A 23100-nucleotide genomic window follows, 5' to 3' on the forward strand; every position below is an offset into this window, starting at 1 on the left:
GCAGAATTTTTAGAAATCTTTCAGACTGATTAATGAACCAAGCTCACTCATGCTTCCTGGCCAGTCACCTTAGTGAGCAAAAGTTCTCTTCCAAAATTAAAAAATATCATTCCCTATAGTGATCGCTGAAAAGCTTTTAAGGGCTAATATAATAACATAGACTTATGTCAAAAATCTTCTCAGCTGAAGTTGTTAAATTTAAAATCAATCCGAACATTTGCCAAGCAAAATTGGGATAGATTTGACAATAAGATATTTAAATTTCTTTATATCAAACCAAAAAATAGTAATAATTCCACAAATGAAAAAAATCTTCAGAGCTGCTATGTCAGAAAGTTGCTTAATATTTCTACCATATGAGGAGTTTATACATGTCAATAAGAAAAACACTAATATATCAATAAGTAAGTAAGTTAAGGATAGGAACGATTTTACAAAAAAGAAAGTTTAGCAATAGTAAGCATAACAATTATTAATCTCAAAAATTATCGAAGAAATTTAAATTAAAAATATTAGCCATTTTCCTTCATCACATACTCATTTTTTAAATAATAACTTAGTAAGAGTTTTCTAAAACAGGTGATGTCACATATTTTTGGCATGAAAATGTCTTATAGCAGCTTTGGAAAGAATTTCAGCAAAAATCATTAAGGATTTAGGAATTTTATTTCTGAGAATTTATCCCAAGGAAAAAAACTTAAAATTGGGAAGGGGGAGTTCTATGCACGCATGTTTACTAAAGTGTTCTTTGAGGAAGAGACAGATTGCATAATTTAAAATTTTTTTGTGATTTCTAAAAAATTAAGAACAGTTAACACTTTTGAGCACTTACACTGTCCCTGAAACTGTCCTAAAGGTTTATGTGATTGAATAATTTACTATCATAAAAACCCTATTGAGGTTTGTACTATTGTTTTCCAATTTTACAGATGAGGAAACCAAGGCACGGAGAGGCTCAATAACTTGCCTCAGGTTAAATAGTAAGTGATGGGGCCAGAATTGGCATCAGGAGCTAATTCTCAACTACTCACTTATATTCCCTCTCTCATTGTATAATATTTTCATTGTAGAGAACTTTAAAAAGACATGTAAACATAACAAAATTTAAATTCGTTCATAATAACCAGAGATAACTAGTAGTTAGTTCCTTTTAGTCATTTTGATAAGCATTTGTCAAATCCGATTACACAATTCCATCTCATGCTACATTTATTCAAAAAAATATTTTGAGAATTTTCTGTCCTCTTCTACAATTACTTGTGTTCCACTTGATATAGATGTTATAGAGGTATAAGATGAGTTGATTAGCCTCTACTTTTAATTACTATATTCAATGCATTAAACAGCTTTATACATAAATCTTTGTATCAACTTTTCATTTCTGAAAACAGAACTTTGTTTTTGAGGACAAATGCCTTTCTTAAAAAGTATACAATTTTTAAGGATACTTAACATATTTTTTGACATTACTTTGCTGTTATTCTTTTTTATCTCTTTTTTTGTTTTTTTTTTTTTTAATTTATTTATTTCAGTGGGTTTTGGGGGAACAGGCAGTGTTTGGTTACATGAATAAGCTCTTTAGTGGTGATTTCTGAGATTTTGGTGCACCCATTACCCAAGCAGTGTACACAGTACCCAATGTGTAGTCTTTTATCCCTTACCACCCCCACCCTTCCCACTGAGTCCCCAAAGTCTATCTTAGCAGTCATGCCTTTGCGTCCTCATAGCTCAGTTCCCACATACTATGTTTGGCTTTCCATTCCTGAGTTTCTTCACTTAGAATAATGGTCTCTAATTCCATCCAGGTTGGTGCAAATGCCATTCTTTTGTTCCTTTTTATGGCTGAGTAGTATTCCAAGGTATATGTATACCACATTTTCTTTATCCACTCATTGACTGATGGGCATTTGGACTGGTTCCATATTTTTGCAGTTGTGAATTGTGCTGCTATAAACGTGTGAAAGAGCATATTTGACATATTGTCTATTTTTCTTTTCCTTTTTTTTTTTTTTTTTTTTTTTTTTTTACAGCCCAGAGGTCTTTTATTTTGTTAACACCTATGATGCCATGAATTCATAGGGAAGAGGCTCCAGCAGCTCAGGCTCCTTCCCCCAGACTCTCATAAAGTGTGCTTCTCTGGGTGGAGCAGGCTGGTGCTTCAGTTGAACCCGGGCACCTTTCTCTTTGGCTTCTTTCTTTTTCTGAACATTTTCCTTCCCGCGTTTCAGGAAGCTAGCTCTGCTCTTAGAGAGTTTAATGTGCTCAATACGCACATTAATTCTCTTGGCAAGAATCCTGCCCTTAACTTGTTTGTTTACAACAAAGTCAACAGCATGCTGGGGAACATTGTAGCTCTTCCAATTTAGCCACGGTAACATTTGGGGGCATTCCTTTTTGAATAGTACCCATTCCCTTGATGCCTACAGTGTCATCTTTCTTATAGATTCGCATATACGTGGCCAAAGGAACAACTCCATGTTTTCTAAAAGGCCTAGAGAACATACATTGGGTGCCCCTCCTCTTTCCCTTTGTGTTCGTCATCTTGGCAAATTACTAGAAGATGGCGGTTCCTGCCGAAAGGTGATATATTTTCAAAGTGTTGTTCAGAAAATGTTTTATCAATTTATTTTCTTGTTAAGGGTGTCTGACAACCTCTACCCTACCAATATCATTATTGAAAATATTTGCTAATTTAATAGTTTTTAAAAAGCCTCTTGTTGCCATCTTATTTGTCACTTTTTGTTCATTAATAGATATAAACATGTATCATATATCTAGTGGTCACTCAATATTTATTTTTTGTATAATTGCTCATTCATGTCCTTTTCTCAAAATTGGTGTTTCACATATTGATTATGTAAGATCTCTATCTCTGTATATTAAGGCCTATTATTTCCATTGCCGCTTGTTACTGTTTCCGTGTTTTGTTGCGTGTTCTTGCCAGACGCTTCAAAATTTGGAAACAAACCTTGCATCCCAGGGATGACGCTAGTCAGTTAGGATGAGCGCGTGTAATTTGTTGAATCCGGTTTGCCAGTATTTTTGATGCCAGGGATTTTGCATCGTGTTCATCAGGGATATTGATTCATTCTCTTTTTGTTTGGGCTTTGGTATCAGGATGATGTTGGCCTCATAAAATGAGTTAGGGAGGATTCCCTCTTTTTCTAATGATTGGAATAGTTTCAGAAGGAATGACATCATCCGCTACTACCTCTGGTAGAATTCAGCTATGAATCCATCTGGTCCTGGACTTTTTTTTTGCGAAGGTTTGTTGGGCTATTAATTGTGCCTCAATTTCAGAGCCACTACTATTAGTCTATTCAGGGGATTCAACTTCTTCCTGTAGTTTGATGCCGGAAGGTCATAGAAGTGTCAAATTATCCATTTCTTCGGAACAGTTTATTTAGCATTAGAGGTGTTTATAGTATTCTCTAGGTGGTAGTTGTATTTCTGTGGGGTCGGTGGTATGCTCCACACCATTTTAATTCGTCGATTTGATTCTTCTCTCTTTTCTTCTTTATTTAGTCTTGCTGGTCATATTTGTCAAATTTGCATTTGATCTTTTTCGAAAACCAGCTCTGGATTCGACGATTTGCGGGAGGGTTTTAGTAATCTCATCTAGCTGGGGTTCCATCCTGATCTTGTTCCTGCACTACTGGCTGCAGATGTGGGTGCCCTTTATATAGTTCTTCTTTTTAATTGCTGCGATGTTAGAGTGTCGGGGTGCGGTCGCCGCTTGTGGGCATTTGGTGTCACCGGTACCTCTACCGCCTTTAAATGTGTCGAAGTTCTGGTATATTTGGCTTATCTTTGTTCTCATTGGTTCCAAAGAACGTATACATTTCTGCCTTCGAACAGTTGTATGCCCAGTAGTGAACCAGGGGCAAGTTGTTCCGTTTCCATTAATAGTTGGCCGGTTTGATTGAGTTTCTTGAGTCTGCAGGTTCTAGTTTGATTGCACTGTAGTCACAGAGACAAGTTTGCGTCATAAAATTTCTGTTCTTATTACATTTGCTGAGGAGGTGCTGCTTTATTATATTGGTCAAATTTGAGTAAATACCTGATGTGGTGCTGAAAGAATGTATATTCTGTTGATTTGGGGTGGAAGTTCTATAGATGTCTATTAGGTCTGCTTGCTGCAGAGATGAGTTCAATTCCTGGATATTAAAACATTGCTTTCATGCCGTTGATCTGTCTAATGTTGACAGTGGAGTGTTGAAGTCTCCCATTGTGAGGTCTAGAAGTCTGCTATGGTCTCTAAGGACTTGCTTTATGAATCCTGGGTGCTCCTGTATTGGGTGCATATATATTTAGGATAGTTAAGCTCTTCCTGTTGAATTGATCCCTTTACCATGCCATGTAATGGCCTTCTTTTGTCTCTTTGATCTTTGATGGTTTAGAGTGTTTTATCCAGAGACTGATTGCAACCCCTGCTTTTTGTTCTCCATTTGCTTAGTAAATCTTCCTCCATCCCTTTATTTTGAGCCTATGCTTGTGTCTCGTGTGTGAGATGGGTCTCCTGCAACATTACGCCAAATCAATAAGCTTATAATCCAGCATATAAACAGAACCAAAGACAAGAACCACATGATTATCTCAATAGATGCAGAAAAGGCTTTTGACAAAAGTTAGCAATACCTTCATGCTAAAAGCGGCTCAATAAATTGCGTTGTCCCAAGTGGGCATTGCCTCAAAATACTAAAGAGCTATTTATGAAAACCAAACCCACAGCCATATCATACTGAATAGGCAAAACTGGAAAATTCCCTTTGGCTTAACAAGACAGGGATACCCTCTCTCACCATACTATTCAGCATAGTGTTGGAAGTTCTGGCTGGGCAATTGGGCAAGAAATCAGGGTATTCAGTTGGGAAAGAGAGTCAAATTGTCCCTGTTTGCAGATGACATGATTGTATTTAGAAACCCCATTGTCTCGGCCCAAATCTCCTTAAGCTGATAAGCAACTTCAGCAAAGTCTCAGGATACAAAATTAATGTGCAAAATCACAAGCATTCTTATGCAAGCGATTAAACACAGAGCCAAATCCTTGAATGAACTGCATTCTGAGTGCTTCAAAGAGAATAAAATACCTAGGAATCAACTTACAAGGGATGTAAAGGACTCTTCAAGGAGAACTACAAACCACTGCTCAGTGAAATAAAAGGACACAAACAAATGGAAGAACATACCATGCTCATGGATAGGAAGAATCAATATGTGAAAATGGCCTTTTAAGGTAATTTATAGATTCAATGCCATCCCCATCAAGCTACCAATGAGTTTCTTCACAAATTGGAAAAACTGCTGAAGTTCATGGACCCAAAGGGCCATCTCCAAGACAATCCTAAGTCAAAAGAACAAAGCTGGGCATCATGTACCCTGACTTCAAACTATACTACAAGGCTGTAACCAAAACAGCATGGTACTGAGTACCAAAGAAACAGAGATATAGACCATTGGAACAGACAAGTCCTCAGAAATAATACACATCTACAGCCATCTGATCTTTGACAAACCTGAGAGAGAAACAAGAAATGGGGAAAAGGATTCCCTATTTAATAAATAGTGCTAAGGAAAATTGGCTAGCCATAAGTAAAGCTCAAACTGGATCCTTTCTTATACTTATCTGAAAATTAATTCAAGATGGATTAGAGACTTAAATGTTAGACCTAATACCACTTAAAAATCTAGAAAGGAAAACCTAGGTAGTACCATTCAGGACATAGGCATGGAGGCAAAGACTTCATGTCCTAAAGCACCCAAAAACAGCATGAAACAAAATTGACAAATGGGATCTAAAGGCCAAACTAAAGAGCTTGCAGCAAAAGAAACTACCATCCAGAGTGAACGGGCGGCCTGCAGAATGGGAAAATTTTGCAATCTACTCATCTGACAAAGGGCTAATGCTTAGAACCACAAAGAACTCAAACAAATTTACAAGAAAAACAACCAAGCTACGTAAAAGTGGGCAAAGGATATGAACAGACATTTCTCAAAAGACATTCATACAGCCAGACATATGAAAAAATGCTCATCATCACTGGCCATCAAGAGAAATGCAAATCAAAACCACAATGAGATACCATCTCACACCAGTTAGAATGGCGATCATTAAAGTCAGGGAAACAACAGGTGCTGGAGAGGATGTGGAGAAATAGGAACACTTTTACACTGTATTTGTTGGGATTGTAAACTAGTTGGTTAACCATTATGAAACGTGAATTCCTCGGGATCCTAGGAGCTAGGTGTATATGACCCAGCCATCCCATTACTAGGGATATGCAAAAGGATTATAAATTATGCTGCTATAAAGACTTTGTTTGTGCAGCACTATTCTAATAACGGGCAGTAAGGTCAACCCAAATGTCCATCAGTGACGATTGGATTAAGAAAATGTAGCACATATACACCATGGGAATACTATGCAGCCATAAAAAGGATGAGTTTCGTCCTTTGTAGGGACATGGATGGCTGGAAGCCATGTTCTTAGCAAACTATCAGGGCGAAGGCAGCACCGCGTATTCTCACTCACTTAGGTGGGAACTGAACAATGAGATCCACTTGGACTCAGGAAGGGGAACATCACACACGGAGATATCATGCAGGGGAGGGAGGGAGGGATTGCATTGGGAGTTATATACCTGATGTAAATATGTGAGTTGATGGAGTTGTGAACCGCCTGGCACAGAATGCATATGTAACAAGCCTGCATGTTATGCATGGCGCTACAACTTAAAGTATAATAATAATAAATAAATTTAAAAAAAAAAAAAAAATTTGGAAACATGCTAACTCTAAAAGGGAAACAGTAAGTGTGTTACATTCATTTCATGGGATATTATTTATTGAAGAAAATGTTTCTGAAAAGTTATCAATAATATGGGGGAATGTTTATTTTGTGGTATTACAAGAAAATATAGGAAAAAGTTGGATGTTCAGTATGATAAAAACAAACAATATGCATATTAAAAGACTGGAAGAAAAACTATTGACAGTGATGATTTTTAGTATTGGGTCTTTCATTGATTTTTTTCTTTTCTGTCTTTCTTTTGCTTTTTTTTTTTTTTTTTTTTTTTGAAGAGTAGTATTTTCCACCAGGAAAGAAGCAGTGAACTTGAAGAAGAGAGAGAAAAAGAAGAAAAAGGCATTGTAAAAAACCAAAAAACAAAGGTGGGGGCAGGGAGCTAGTACAAAACTGATCTTTTATACAGCGTTTCACTTTCTGAGCTGTATGAGAGATTCCCTAATAAACTTCTTCTCACACTGGAATATCTTGCTCCAAAAAGTAGGAGAGGCACCAGACCATCTGCCTTCCCTCAGCTTCCCTGCTTCTCACCAGGGGTGACCTGGACCAGGTATTTTCACAAACCAGAGGGGCCCATGGAATCCCAGAACACAAGACAGATGGACTTGAGTTCCAGGACCTGAGGACTCTCCATTAATTCCTCTCTGAAGGCAGTTGGACTTGCTGCTGAAGGGCAGCCCGGGGCCCCACCCCACAGGCCTGGGGGGTGGGACAGCAACTGGCACACACAGACCCCATGTCTGCCAGCTGTTATCTACCCGGCTACAAAAAGGAGAGAAAGATCCAGGCAGCCGGTTAGCTGACTGCACAAGGAGAGCCACTTACATCCTTTCACTGGATGTAAGTTAGTTTTCCTATTGTCTTTTCCCCAGATGAGGTTTTACCATCTCAGGGTATGAGTGCCCTTGGGATAGGAGAATCACTGGCATGTCCACAAGCATCCTTTTTAAGTTGATTGCTGAACCCAAAGCATTTCTCCAAAAATCATGATGTTCCTCAAAAGGAAGAAAGAGAGTTAAGAACAAGAATTTTAATCTGCACATGACTGGGCATGGCACTGGTTCTTAACCCTGGCTGCACAGTGGAATCACATGAGGAACTTTACAAGTGACTAATGTATCAGGGATTTTAAAAAGCACCACAGGTGATTCTAACATGCAAGCGGTTGGGAATCTCTAGGCAAAAGTGATGAGTTAAAGTGATTGAGGAGAAGATCGTTAAATCCGAATGAAGCGCTTGAGAAACAGACTCAGCCCCTCTGGTGGAACTGGAATATGTGTCATCGTGTAATTCAGTTCAAGGGTTTAGTACTTTTTCCATCACTTCGTCTCTTCATCTTACATCATCTTCATCTTGCATCTCTATGAACAACCCTCTTCCTCATTGTCAAAGGCAGCAAAGAAAGGGTTACAATATCTTGCCCAATGTCCCCTCACTAATACAGGATGAGGCACAGAGAGATTGAATAATAGAATGGAAGCCTAAGGCCACAAGCCACAGCCCTAACATCCTTGCTATTAATAGAATATTGTTTACTTTGGAGTGGAAGAGTTTTTTAATGGAATTGGTGTTATGTGCAGAATAGTGTTAAATCAGTGGAAGATTGAGAAAATATTCGGGGGAAATTTGATGCTACTTTCGTTATTAATTTGTAATGGATCTTTAATATGGCAACAAATGAAAACATCTCTGACTACCTGTTAACCCAATAGAAATAACAAGAGAAATTCAGTGTACTAAACAGCACTTTAAAGATAATTACTAGACATGGATTTACTAGGGAAAATTCTATCGGAAACAAACCCAAACAAAAACTCTATCATTAACAAAGCATATGGCCTGATGTTAAAAGTGTTATGAGACCAAAAAGAAAGTTCTAATGCTGTAAATATATTAGAAGTTTATCAGCTAATGAATAGAATACAATTGATTCAGTGATTTAAAGTTTAGTAGTTTATTTTATTTACAATTGTATAAAGTGAAAAGGGAAAACAATCAATAAAGAACCTACATGAGAAGAAACAAGAATGGAAAATTTGGTGGTTTAGATGCCTATTTACATGGGAAAATGTTTCAGATCCCCTGGGATGATAAAATGTCTGTTGAAAGAAACATAAAAGGAGGATGATAGGAAATTTAATAAACCCAGATTACAGAATGTGTTTCTTTCCGTACTACAATTTGGTTGTGGTTATGTATGATAAATAAAGAGAGATAAAGAAATACAATAGGAAAAGAATAACAAGTACAGTCTTCTTGCTGACAAGTATCTTGTAAACAGGCAGTAACATTTATTTTTAAAATGGTTGTCCTCTTTCGCATGCATTCGTATTTTTTTCACACAAAAACCAGACATGTAAAGCTAAGAAAATAAGCAGCTATAATTAGAGTGGGAACTGGAATTGGGAGTGGGTGACCAGGGAAAGACGATGGAGTGAGTTTGTTCTCTTTTCTGTTTGCAAACCTGTAGTTAAGCGACAGATTAGGAGAAGAAAACTCTTGTTCTGTAGCTGGAGACAAGTTCAGCAGGTTTCTGGACCAAAGAGTGAACTCACGGAAATGCCAATCCATCCACAGTTGACTATTAGTAAAGTAGAGTAGATGACAGATCTGGAAGAACCCACTGAAAGCCTGGTTGAAATATTTAATTGCAAAAGAACGTCAACAGAAAAATACAGCTGGAGTGAAACAAGCCTTGGTCTTCCTCCCAAACAGGCCCAGGAACAGACCTCAGAACTAATCCTGATCTAAATGTGCAGACTGGCCAGTGGAGTCTTCCTCCCTGGCCACGTCTGCCTGAAAATGGAGACTTCCCACAGCTGTTTGGAGCAGCTTGTGGCACACTGTTGTGTCTGTTCATTCAATATAATTAAGAGCTGCTTGCTCTAGGGGAAATGAAGGATTTGATTAAGGGGGAGTGTTTCTTCTTCCTTTCTTCTTTCTTGCTTTTGTTCAGCCTTATCCAAATTTTTTTACTATTTTCTAAGTCATGTCACGTTCTGGGGCAATTTCCACTTTTTATTATGGACAACTAAGTGCTAAAGGCACATAGTAATGGGGCATGTGTGTGTGTGTGTGTGTGTGCACTTTAAGATGGAACAAGGGAGGCTTGGAAAGAGGAACGCATCCCAAACTGGTTTTTAGACCCCAAAAAGCAAAAAATTCATAAAACCAAAACTGACTGAGCCAGATTATGAAGAACCCTGAGCAAATGCCAAGCGACATGTTCCCCAGGCTTGGAATGGCATTTCCCTCTGCAGCAATAATTTATCTGTTAACAAGTAAATCCTCCCAGTTCTTTCTGTGCCTTCTGAAGTGTCACTATTATATACCACTATGGAACAACCACAGAGGGTGGGCTGGGGAGGGAGGGGACCTGACACCAGTTATCAATCTTTCACAAACCACAAGTTCTAAAAGAGCACAGGATTTATGAGCAAACAAGTCCAGAGAGCCCCAGCCAGGGACTGAAAAAATCATGAGGTTGGGATGACTGTCAACATGTCAGAACCAAAGAAGGAGGAGAGAAAGATGGCACAAGAAAATGGGCCCTCCTTGCAGATGGATCATTCTAATTGCCATCAAACCTGATTTCAAGAGCATTTTACAGCTCTTCTTTCCCCCTTTGAAAAAGTTAAATAAGTAGAACATGTCAATAAATGTGATCAATATCCAGAAAACCTTTTTGTTAGCTAATATCCCAATAAGGACATTTGTATTCATTCAGTTCTTGATGAGGTCCAGTTGCGTATCTGAGGGATCTGCTCTATGAAATGTGTAAGGCCTTGAATAGTGTTCAGTAAATGTGAGTGCATCAGATTAGTGGCATTCTAGATAACTGAGTTTACACAAAAACTGTTCCTTTTTTTCTCCTCTATTGTCTCATCAACTATCAAATGCCCTTGGTACATCCCCCAAAAATGTTTTAAAGATCAATTTCTCTTTCCTATTCCCAGAACTGTACCTTTTCCTAAAAATTATCATCCAACGCCTCAAATATCACAATACCTACCAAGTCAGTCTCCTGGCTTCTGGTTTATCAGATTACTTTTCCGAAGCATTCACCAGCTTTGAATCACTTTCTAATGCCTTTGGGATAAAGCTCAAATCCCTCTGCTGACTTTCAGGGCTCATCACAATTCATTTTCATCATGCCTTTCCGAATTTTCAACAAATCTCAAAAGAAAAATGATGCTTACATCAAGTCAATGTCCTCTCTGGTCTTGGTTAGCAAACCGTGCATTTCTGCCACCATAAATTTGCTTTTCCTGTTCACCCAGCTCACCACACCTAGAATGGTTTTCACACTCCCTCCTTTTTCTCTTTCCTGTCTCCACCTTTTCCATGGAACCTCACCCCTCTCTTTTTCCTGAGGGAGACTCTCAGAATTCCAATGTCTGGGTATTCTCTGTTTCACTATCACCAGTCATTGCAGGCCATTAGTAGGATTTTCTCTCTCTCAAGCATTGCCTTGACTTCTCGATCCACTCTTCATTCATTCATTCATTCATTCATCCATGCCTTCATTCAACAATCATTTATTGACTGCCTATTTTGGGCCAGGCACCATGCAAGGACCCATGTATATAGAAAGATAAATGAGAAAGAGTTTATTGTCAAGACAATCCTAATCAAAGGGAAGGAAATTACAATGCCTTGAACTCAGTTCAGTAAAATATATTTACATTATGCATATGATCTCTCTGGTTGTCAGAATCTTAAATTCCTTGAGGCCAGAAACTATACCATGGACTTCTTTTGTGGTCCCTAGTAAGCTTATTGAGCATGTAACTTGGTTTTTGAAATACACTTACACAACATTATTGAATGTTGCAATAACAGATTAGACCTCAAAAATTGTCTTGGTATTTCTTCACTTTGCCAGGAAAAATATTCAGGTTTAAAATGTAAGTTATAGAGAATATTTCTGAAGGGATAAAGTCATTAGTGACCCCAAGAAAGAATGCCCAACAGATAGGGAAAGAAAAATACTTTTCTATGTACATATTTTTATACTTTTGAATCTGATATCATATGAATGAATAACTAATTGAAAAATAATACATTTGTTGATACAGTTTTAAGGAATCAATAGAGATAAAACTATAGAAGCCAAATTTTTATTTTTCTCTTGTCCTCATGAGCAGCAACCCCCAACCTTTTTGGCACCAGGGACTGGTTTCATGGAAGATGATTTTTCCACAGACAGGGTTGTGGGGAATATGGTTTTGAGATGGTTCAAGTGCACTACATTTATTGTGCACTTTATTTATACATTTATTGTGTACTTTATTTGCAGTATAATATATAATGAAATAATTGTATAATTATACAACTCACCATAGTGTAGAATCAGTGGGAGCCCTGAGCTTGTTTTCCTGCAACTAGATGGTTCCATCTCGGGGTGATGGAACATCAGTGACAGATCATCAAGGGTTAGATTCTTATAAGGAGCCAGCAACCTAGATCCCTCACATGCACAGTTCACAATAGGGTTCATGCTCCTATGAGAATATAATGCTGCTGCTGATCTGACAAGAGGTAGCGCTCAGGCGGTAATGTGAGCAATGGGAAGTGGCTGTAAACACAGATAAAGCTCCACTCGTTTGCCTGCCTCCTGCTGTGTGGCCCGGTTCCTAACAGGCCATGGACTGGTACTGGTCTCTGGCCCAGGGGTTGGGGAACCCTACTCTTTAGGATGCTTGATAAAATGACAGCTTAGAAAATCTTTACTGTAAACACAGATGAGAAGAATGATAGGAAGAACACAGGTGAATGGATAATGCACAGTGCTATTCCAAAACAATTCTTGACTCCCTCCCCTTTCTAATGGATTTGCTTCCATTAGAATTTGCTTCTAACCTAGAATTAAGTTTGAGTTCAAAAACAAACAAACAAACAAAAAATCAAGCTTGGCACTCAGTAGGCTCCGGTTCTACTGGCCCTGGTGTTTTCTTGCCCACTAAGAAAATGACCAATAGCAGAGTCTGTGGGGTGTCCTGAAAGGTCACGTGCCTTGGCCATGCCTGGAATAGAGCTAAGCATAGTCAGCCTGCACAGTCAGCAGAGCCCCTCTCAATGCTATTTCCCTCCTATATACCCCTCTGGACCTGTTCACCTTTTGACCTGAAGAAGGGGCTGTTTTCAGGTTCTGGCAGTGGTAGTCAGAGGGTCAGCTGACATGCACATGGGTAAATGACACGAGAGGGATATTGCCCTTTTCTACCTATCTACCCCACAGCTGGTAATCTTGCTTTGTCAAGAAACAAAAGGATTTCAAAATAGATATTCTCTGTGTCACAAATATAGAATGGAAAGTTTTTACAAGATACCCCTTTTAACAAAAAGCACCATGCATTTGAATTGTATAGAGCTCAGCATCACACTCCCGGAGTTGTTCATGAAAATTAAGAACTATCCAAACTATTGAACCTCTATTAGCTGTCTGTTTCCCCCACAACCTCCACTCCTTGTGCAAATCATATTCAACCCATTTGTGATAATGTTCTCACTGGCACGCCTGGAAACTATTAAAAACAGATGTCCAGACCACACTGCAGACATCTGGGATGGAGCAACTCTGGTGGGGTCATAAACATGTCTCTGTATGGAGGATAAGCCCCCTTCAGGTGTCTTTTTTGGTCTTCTTATAATACCAAATATATAACTTCTAAATGAGAAACTAGAGGCCGCTTGCATTTGCATTTACTTTGGCATCTTTTTCTTATTTTTAAGTTTGCTTTCACGGATTCTGAAATGTAAACGCTTATCTTGAGCTGCTGAGGCCTTCACAAAGATTACAGTGAGACCACACATTTATACATTGAAACTGGAGATTCAACTTGTGTATGTTACCCACCCTGGAAACACCAGATCCTACTTTGTTTCATCTAATAAATGCTCTATTATTAGAGAAAGAAAGAGGGGAAGAAGGGGATAACTATATTTAAACCAAGTTTTATTTGCTTTCACTGTTACTATCAATTGTTCCTCCAGTATTTGTACAGTTTCTGAAAGTATTTAAACCAAAGCAATGCTTGTCCCAGTTTTTTGTTTTTTTTTTTGTTTGTTTGTTTTTTTGTTTTTGGAATGAGGAAAATAGGTCTGGTCTTATTCATACTATCAGAATACAAGAGTAGGCTTTGGGCGTGATAGTGATTGGAGAATCCCAAAGAACTGATTTCTCGAAAGAAAAATTTAAAATTGACTTCAGTGTTGTACGGAAGGAGAGAAGGTTGGCATTCCCCTTGACAAGGATGGAAGAGGCCCTCGGGCCTGACAACAAGCATTTAGTTAAGGCATTGCCACCTACTTCGCGGCATCTAACCATTATTTAAATAAAAAATAAAATAAAATAAAGTTAAATATGGCACCTTTTACTGCTAAATCACTGACTTTTGAGAATTGTTTCTACATTGATGGTTCGTTTCTTATACAATAGTATTGGGGAAAGATTCAAATCCATCCCATTGAAGGAGAAATGGGTTTGACTTAACAAGAAATGGGGTTGACTTAAAAATCTCCGGAGCAAGGACATACACGAAAGATGGAATGAACAGCTTTCTATTCTGTATCGCCCGCCTCCACCCTGCCCTTTACTCTCAAAAACCCATATGCTATGATGGTTTCTGTCTATTCTTCTCGGGCAGCAAATCTGGAAAGTGGGATGCTAAAGAGAATCCAGAGTGAAGAGGGTTTTTGAGCTTCCAGAGGATTATTGAGAGCTGATTAGCCATGACTTCCCCCAGAACTCATATGTTCTTAGGCAAGTCTGACGTTCTGAGCCAACAGACAGCTTAATAGAACCACAAGGAGTTAAGCGTGACTCTTTCTTTCACAGTGACTCTCTTGGCTGTCATCAGAGATCCAGAGCACAATACAACAAGGGCACTTAGTCTTCTTTTCTTTCAGCCTAGGAAGTTACATATTTAGTGGTTTCATGACCAGTAAGCAGAAAATCAAGTCATCTGCTCCAAAAGAAATAGCAATAGAAGTATATTCTTACCTCTGTATCACATTTTTTCTGCTTTGGGGGGACTCAAAGTTTTTTTTAAAATCTTAGTCAATTGTTTTAATACACAATTGATTACCTATTATGGTTTTTATCTCCTTAGGATACTTCTACATTTTTCTTGACAAAGATTGAGATGATCTTCATACCCCCTTTCATATTAAAAAAAAAATCCCAGATGAAAAGGAAAAACCTTTCTGTGGTTATTTCACAAACTGGAAAAAGTAAACAACAAATAATAATCATAAATCAATATTATTTTCAGATCATGCAAAGAGAGACAGCAGCTGAAGAAACAAATTGCCCCATAGATAGTAGAGGGAACATGCAAAATGTTTTTGTGAGAATTTTTTTTAATACAGATGTTTGGAGTCTTATGGATAATTATTTTTAAGTCACTGTGATTTGGGGAGGACTTCTTTTCCATACTTCCTTTTCACCAATCGCCTCTGAGCTTCTCTACTTACACTCCTGAACATTCATCAAATCAGAACACCCACTACCTCCTGGATTGTTGGGATTATCAAAATATAAAGAGAAAGAACCCAATCATACTCAGGTTTGAGTTTCAAAATTGACCTGGGAGACTCCTACACAAATGACAGGCATGCACACCAAAGATGTGATTTTAAGAACTGGGCTTTTGGGTTTCAATAGACTGAGCCTATTGATACACATAAAGTTTATGACATAAACAATAGATTGGAAAGAGTATCGCTGAAAACTAAATTGCAACTCCATTGGCTAGGGTAGACAATTAGGAAAGGAAAACAGTCAAGTCAGATGATGATGCAGGCCTGCAAGAGAGTTCACCAGACCCTGCCCTATGTCCACAGCCAAGACGGGCTCTGGAGGGAGGGGAACTGGTAGAAATTCCAGATAGGGATCTGAGGTCAGGGGAGACTGGAATTCTTCAAGGAAGCCTGGGACATTGAGAAACTTCAAGGAGAAGTCACCTTAGCCAGCATGAGGTGGCGACTAAAGAAGTGAAATGGCAGGAGGTCTGAGGCAGGTCCCTGAGTCTCTCCCCCAGAGAGCAGTGGGAAAGCAGCACACAGTCTTATACCCTCCCACTTCCCATGAGGGAGCAAAAGGCCTGAGAAAACCAAGGAACCAGGAGGGGCCTCAAGATCAAAATGAGTTGGACTTGGAGTATGTGGACCACAACCAGAGACAATGGTGTGACCATAAATGGCTCAAGGAACACTGGATGAATAGACAGTGAAGATAGAAGACCAGATGCCCCTCCCCTCCAATTCACTGACAGCATGAAGCTCTCCCCTATGTCTCAGATACAGTCCCAGGGAGAAGTTATCCCTCATTGACTAAGTTTTAGTGCCTATCACCAGTGGAATAAGGGCTTAAGTTAGAAATGAAATGGAGTAACTTTTCTAGTTTTTAAAGTCATGAATTTGTGAACTCAAGTTTGTGGAGAGTTAAAATGATTTTTATGCTACGTTGTGCTAACAGGAAAACATAAAAATAATCCATAATTGTCACATGACAAGGAATGTTTTAAAAAATCTGAATATCCTGACGAGCCAGGGTAGATCATTGCTGGTAGTCACTCTCAGGGTTTCTTAAGAAAGAGGCTCTATAAAATTGAAGTAAGCATGTAGACATCTCACAGTAATTACATTTTTCTTATAATGATCAGATCTTTGTTAACACGAAATGATTTTGACCTGAGCACCACAAATGAAAACAAAGCAAACATAGAACATTTGAGCCAGGCATGGGGGCTCATACCTGTAATCTCAACACTTTAGGAAGCTGAGGCGCGAGGATCATTTGAGTTTAGGAAGTCAAGGCTGCAGTGAGCTATGATCATGCCACTATACTCCAGCCTGGGTGATTAGAGCAAGACCCTGTCTCATAAAAAAGAAAAGAAAAGAAAAAAGAAAGAAACAGAAAGTTTGTATGTAAAACATAGAAGAAATGAAAAATGACTAAGATCATGATATAGTCAGGATGAACAAAGGATACCTTTCTAGGGCTTAAAGCATCATGATGAATGTACACCTCCACAGTGATCTTGAGGACTTGATCAATAGGGAGCACCCGATAACTTTTTTTAAAACAAATAACTTCATTTTTAGGGACTTTTCAAAATCACCCATGATTTTCTTCTTTTTCATTCTTCCCCTTCTTCCATGAAAAGAAAGCAATATTTGAGTCCTTTAACGATCACTTTCTGTTCCTTGTTCTCAATTTTTCCATTTTTGTCAGCAGGCTAATTATTCCACTTATTCATTCATCCACTCAATAGCTATGTATTGAATGCTTGGTATGTGCCAAGCACTGTTTTAGGTTCTGAGAATCCATCAGTGAACAAGAGAAGAACAAGCCCTACCTGAGGAAGCTAATAAGAGCACTAAATACTGAACAAAATGAAATATGTTAGAAGATAAGTGCTATATAGAGTGACAAAGTAAGGAGGGGAATAGGGAATGTGGAGGGAGAGGTAATAATCTTAAATGCAGTGGTCTGATCAGAGCTCATGAAGATGGTGACATTTGAGCAAACATCTGAAGGTGATGAGGAAATGAGATCTGCAGAGATCTGGGGAAAGTGCTCCTGGTGAAGTGGACATTAAATGCAAAGGCCTTGAAGGGAATGCATGCGTTGTGTGTTCAAGGAAGGGCAAGGAGACCAGTGGAGCACAAAGAATACAGGGGAGACAGCGAAAGGAAGTGTGAAGTCAGAAAGTGATGGGAACCAGACTGTAGGATCTTAAGACCATTACAAAGACTTTGGCTTTTACTCTGGAGGGCTGTAGGCAGAAGGATGACATTATCTGAATGACATCCTAATAGCACCACCACAGCCTCTGCAGTGGAAATAGACTAAAGGGGTCAACAGCAGAGAGAGGTGGAGCATTTAGGACAGTTGCAGTAAATCAGGCGAGACTTGATATTAGCGTGGATAAGACTGGTTGCCATGGAGGGGAAAAGAAATGGTCAGATTCTGGACTTAGTATGAAGTTAAAACTAGTGAGATTTATTTATGGATTAAATGTGGGGTGGGGGAAAAAAGGAGTCCTAGATGACTCTGAATTAGAAGAACTAGAAGAATGCAGTTGCTGTTAGCTAAAAGGAGGAAAATTGAAGAAGAAATCAATTTGAGGCAGGAGGCAAAGACCAGACACTGTGTGAGCTGTTCGACATCCAAGTGGAAAAGTCAGGTAAGGAGCTCAGCATAGGCCTGGGTTGAAGATGTAGATGGAGAATAATCAGCGCATTAATGGGTTTGGACTTAAGTGTTTAGACAAGGTCATCAAGGGAAAGAGCATAGATAAAAAAGAATTCTAAGAATTCTAAGCTATGATGATGCCAGTATACTCCAGCCTGGGTGATAAAGCAAGACCCTGTCAAAAAACGAAAGGAAGGAGAGAAAGAGAGAAAGACAGAAAGGGAGAAAGAAAGAAAAAGAAAGAAAGAAAGAAAGAAAGAAAGAAAGAAAGAAAGAAAGAAAGAAAGAAAGGAAGAAAGAAAAGAGAGAGAGAGAAAGAAAGAAAGGAGGGAGGGAGGGAGCGAAGGAAGGAAGGAAGGAAGGAAGGAGAAAAAGAGTGAGAGGAAGAAAGGAAGGAAGGAAAGAAGAAGGAAGGAAGGAAGGAAGGGAGGGAGGGAGGGAAAGTTTGTATGTAAAATATGTAAGAAATGAAAAATAACTAAGATCGTGATACAGTCAGGAGCAACAAAGGATACCTTTCCAGGGCTTAAAACATCATGCTGAATGAATACCTCCACAATGATCTTGAGGACTTGATCAATAGTGAAAGAATTCCAAAGATAAAAGGTCTAGAAGATGAGAAGGAATTAAGAGGCTTTGTTTGAGATAGGGTAAAACCAGAAGTGGGGATATCCCTGAAAATATCAGAAGGAAATTAGTAGCCACCTAGAACATTCATTGATACTGCTGCCCTTAGAGCATCTTGTGCTCTTTAATGACCATGAGCTTTCATTTGGACAGTCACAAGAAGTGTGATAAAAAACAGATAAAACACAGGACCTTACTAAGGAGGTTACTGATAGGAGACCATTTCATTAAAAAGGGTGGTTCAAAGAATCCTCAAACCAAGAATTTCTCTTGAAAGAGTCAGCTGGGCGTGGTGGCTCACATCTGTAATCCCAGCACTTTGGGAGGCCGAGGCGGGTGGATCACGAGGTCAGGAGATCGAGACCATCCTGGCTAACATGGTGAAACCCCAACTCTACTAAAAATACAAAAAAATTAGCTGTGCATGGTGGTGGGCACCTGTAGTCCCAGCTACTCGAGAGGCTGAGGCAGGAGAATGGCATGAACCTGGGAGGTGGAGCTTGCAGTGAGCCGAGATCACGCCTCTGCACTCAAGCCTGGGTGACAGAGTGAGACTCTGTCTCAAAAAAAAAAAAAAAAAAAGAAAGAAAGAAAGAAAGAGTCATGGGGCAGGGTGCAGTAGCTCACACCTGCAATCACACCATTGTGGAAGGCCAAGGTGGAAGGATGATTGAGCCCAGGAGTTTGAGACCAGCCTGGGCAATATAGCAAGACCCAGTTTCTACATTTTTTTTTTAATTAGCCAAGTGTGGCGGTGCACACCTGTAGTCACAGCTACTCAGGAGACTGAGGCAGGAGGATCACTGGAGTCCAGGAGTTTGAGGCTGTAGTGAGCTATGATCCTACCACTGCACTCCAATCTGGGTAACAGAGTGAGTTGCATCTCTAAAAATAAATAAAAGGTCGCAGGTTGGTAATGACCCCCAGATTCCTGACAGAAGAAAATTTCTATCTTGAAGAATGCTACTTCAGCCAGGTTGCAAAGAATTTCCATAGATAAATTTCCATTAAACTGAACCTCACATTTGAATATCCTTAAGAACATGAGAAAACAAGGCACCATAAGCAAGAGTCAGCCGGAATAACAGACAGTAGAATCAGACCTGCATAGACTTCAGTAGGTGTATTTTGAAAATCTATATGGTTAAAGAAAGATGTTATGGTTTGCAAATGTTTCATTATATGTTTAAAGAAATAAAAGGGGGCATTGACATTATGAGTAAGAGGGGAAAAAAGACAATAAAAATATCCAAGCAGTTTTGAAAAAACACTAAATAGAACTAACAGAGATAAAAAAAAATGATAGTAATTGAAGTTTTAAAACACAAGAAATTGATTAAATAGAAGATTAGACGCATCTGAAAGTAGGATTCATATATAATTTTAAAGCTAAAATTATACCAAGATGTAACACAGAAAGACAACTAGATTGTAGAGAGAAAAGACAAGGAATAGGTGCTCGAGAGCACCTAACACACAATAAAAGCTCTACAAAATCATAAAAGAATGGGGAGTTGGGGAAAACAATAATTGGAGACAAAACAGCTGAAAATTTTCAGCTTTGATGGACAAGACTCGGATCCAGAAATTAAAATGAATTCTAAGCAGGATAAATATAAAGAAATCTGCATCTAGACCATTACAGTAAAACTACAGAATAGGAATGGAAAGGGGATCTTAGAAGGAATCAGAGAAAGAAAAGACCTATGTACTTTAAAAAGAACAATTATTACAAAGACAGGATACAATGGAAAGTGAAAGACAGTGGACTAGTGTCTTCAAAGTACTAAGAAAAAAAAATGACTGCCAATCTAAAATTGTATAGCCTGTGTAGATTGTATTTAGAGCGAAGCCAAATAGAAACATCGTTTAGACAAACCAAAAAAAGAAACAAGAAATTTTACAATCAAGTCCTTATTAAAGGCAATTAATCAAAACACTATAGAAGAATATCAGTAGGAAAAAAGAAAATCCTAGAGTAAAGATAAGACACATAAGTAATGCCAGGCAAAGAACACTGTTAACATTTAATGAAATCTAAAACAAACATTGAACATATAAAACAAAAAGAATGAAGTATCTAATTTGTAGAATCAAAAATATAGGAAGAATTAACATAACACTTGAGTAGAAATAGGGTGGGCAGATTGCTTGTACTATCTGCGAGAAGGGTAAACACTAATTGATTTATTAAGTAGGCATGCTAAACATCCTGGGTAACTAAGACTAAAAGTATAATTTATTACTTTCCAACTAGTACAGTGAAAAATAATAGAGTGAGAAAAATCAATCAAAAAGAAGGCAAGACATGAAGAAAGAAAAGTGGAGCCTATGGCATATTTGAAAACACAAAATAGCAGAAATAAATCCAAACACATCCGAAGTTTGATAGCCTGAGTAAAAAATATAAGCATAGCTATTAGCTGTTCATAAGAGAAATTCTTAACTCATCTCTCACCTTACGTAAGAATCAACTCAAGATGGATGAAAGACTCAAATCTAATACCTGAAACCACAAAAATTCTATTAGAAGATAACATCAGAAAAACTCTTCTAGACATTGACTTAGGCAAAGAATTCATGACCCAGAACCCAAAAGCGAATGCAACAAAAATAAATAAATGGAACCTGATTAAACTAAAAGCTTCGGCACAGCAAAAAATATAATCAGCAGTGTAAACAGACAACCCATGGAGTGGGAGAGAAAATACTCGCAAACTGTATGTCCAAAAAAGGACTAATATCCAGAATCCACAAGGAACTCAAACAAATCAGCAAGATAAAAACAAATAACCCCATCAAAAAGTAGGTAGAGGACATAAATAGAAAATTCTCAAAAGAAGATATACAAACAGCCAACGAACATATGAAAATATGTGAATTAAACCACAGAGGAATGCAAATTAAAACCACAATGCAAGAATGGCCATAATTTAAAAGTCAAAAAATTATAGATGTTGGCATGGATGTGGTGAAAAGGGAATAGTTTTACACTGCTGGTGGTAATGTAAGCTAGTACAACCACTATGGAAAACAGTATGAAAACTCCTTAAGAAACTAAAAGTAGAGCTAGCATTCAATCTAGCAATCCCACGTCTGGACATCTACCCAAAAGAAAAGAAGTCATTATATGAAAAAGATACATGCACATGCATGTTTATAGCAGCACAATTCACAACCGCAAAAATATGGAACCAACCTGAATGCCCATCAAGCAATGAGTAAATAAAGAACATGTGGTGTATACACACCATGGAATACTACTCAGACCATAAAGTGAAATGAAATCATGGCATTCACAGCAACCTTGATACAGGTGAACATTATTCTAAGTGGAGTAACTCAAGAATGGAAAACCAAACATGGAATGTTCTCACTTATAAGCAGGAGCTAAGCTATGAGGATTCAAAGGCATAAGAATGATGTAACGGACTTTGGGAATTCAGGGGGCAGGGTAGTGGGGGCATAAGAGGTAAAAGACTACATATTGGCTACAGCGTACACTGCTCAGGTGACGGGTGCACCAAAATCTTAGAAACCACCACTAAAGAATTTATCCATGTAACCAAAGCCATCTGTTCCCCAAAAACGATTGAAATTAAATTTAAAAAAAAAAAAAAAAAAAGAGATAGACATACTCGGCCAGGAGCAGGGGCTCACGCCTGTAATCCCAGCACTTTGGGAGGCTGAGACAGGCAGATCACCTGAGGTCGGGAGTTTGAGATCAGCCTGACCAACTTGATGAAACCCCACCTCTACTAAAAATATAAAAATTAGCTGGGAGTGGTGGCTGGCGCCTGTAATCCCAGCTACGCGGGAGGCTGAGGCGAGAGAATTGCTTGAACCTGGGAGGAAGAGGAGACCAGATCATGCCATGGTACTCCAGCCTGGGTGACACAGCAAGACTACATCTAAAAAAAAAAAAAAAAGACATGCTTAAAACAAAAAAAAACAACAAACAAAAAAAAAAGAAAAAAACACGGTCTTAAAAAAAAAAAAAAAAAAACAGGGCAGGAAAAACCCCCCTCCCAAAAAAAAAAAAAAAAAAAAAGAAGAAGAAGAAAAAAGTATTCCGAAAGATAACATGGTCACTCTATAGCAACAAAACCTTCAATCCACAAGAACAAGCTGTAATAGTTCTAAACGTTTACATACTTAATAATAAATCCTAAAAATATGGTTAACTTTAGAGTAGAAAAAGTATTAACTAAATTTTAAGGACAAGTTTACAAATCAACCATCTTTGTAGAATATTTTAATGCAACCTTACCAATTATAGTTAAATCAAGCAAACAAAAACAATGAAAAATAAAAAGACAGGATATTTTAACAGCCCAATTAACAAGTTTGGATTTACATATTACCCAACAATTGAAGAATATATATTCATTTTCAAGCACCCAGCATATTTTTGAATAGGCCACATGCAACTCCATAAAACAAGTCTCAACACATTTCAAAGAAC

The 23100-nt window shown here is 38.3% G+C and overlaps 1 non-coding gene and 1 pseudogene across 1 annotated transcript; one reads left to right on the forward strand and one right to left on the reverse strand.

Moving 5' to 3' along the window:
- Positions 1-1986: 1986 nt before the first annotated feature.
- On the reverse strand, positions 1987-2888 carry LOC101013717 (annotated as a pseudogene).
- Positions 2889-14017: 11129 nt separating this feature from the next.
- Positions 14018-14143, forward strand: LOC116275586. The gene has a single exon (XR_004184701.1). It is a non-coding gene; the product is annotated as a U6atac minor spliceosomal RNA (small nuclear RNA).
- Positions 14144-23100: the final 8957 nt, after the last annotated feature.

This window comes from Papio anubis, chromosome 6 (assembly GCF_008728515.1).
Source record: "Papio anubis isolate 15944 chromosome 6, Panubis1.0, whole genome shotgun sequence".
Classification (NCBI taxonomy): Eukaryota; Metazoa; Chordata; class Mammalia; order Primates; family Cercopithecidae; genus Papio; species Papio anubis.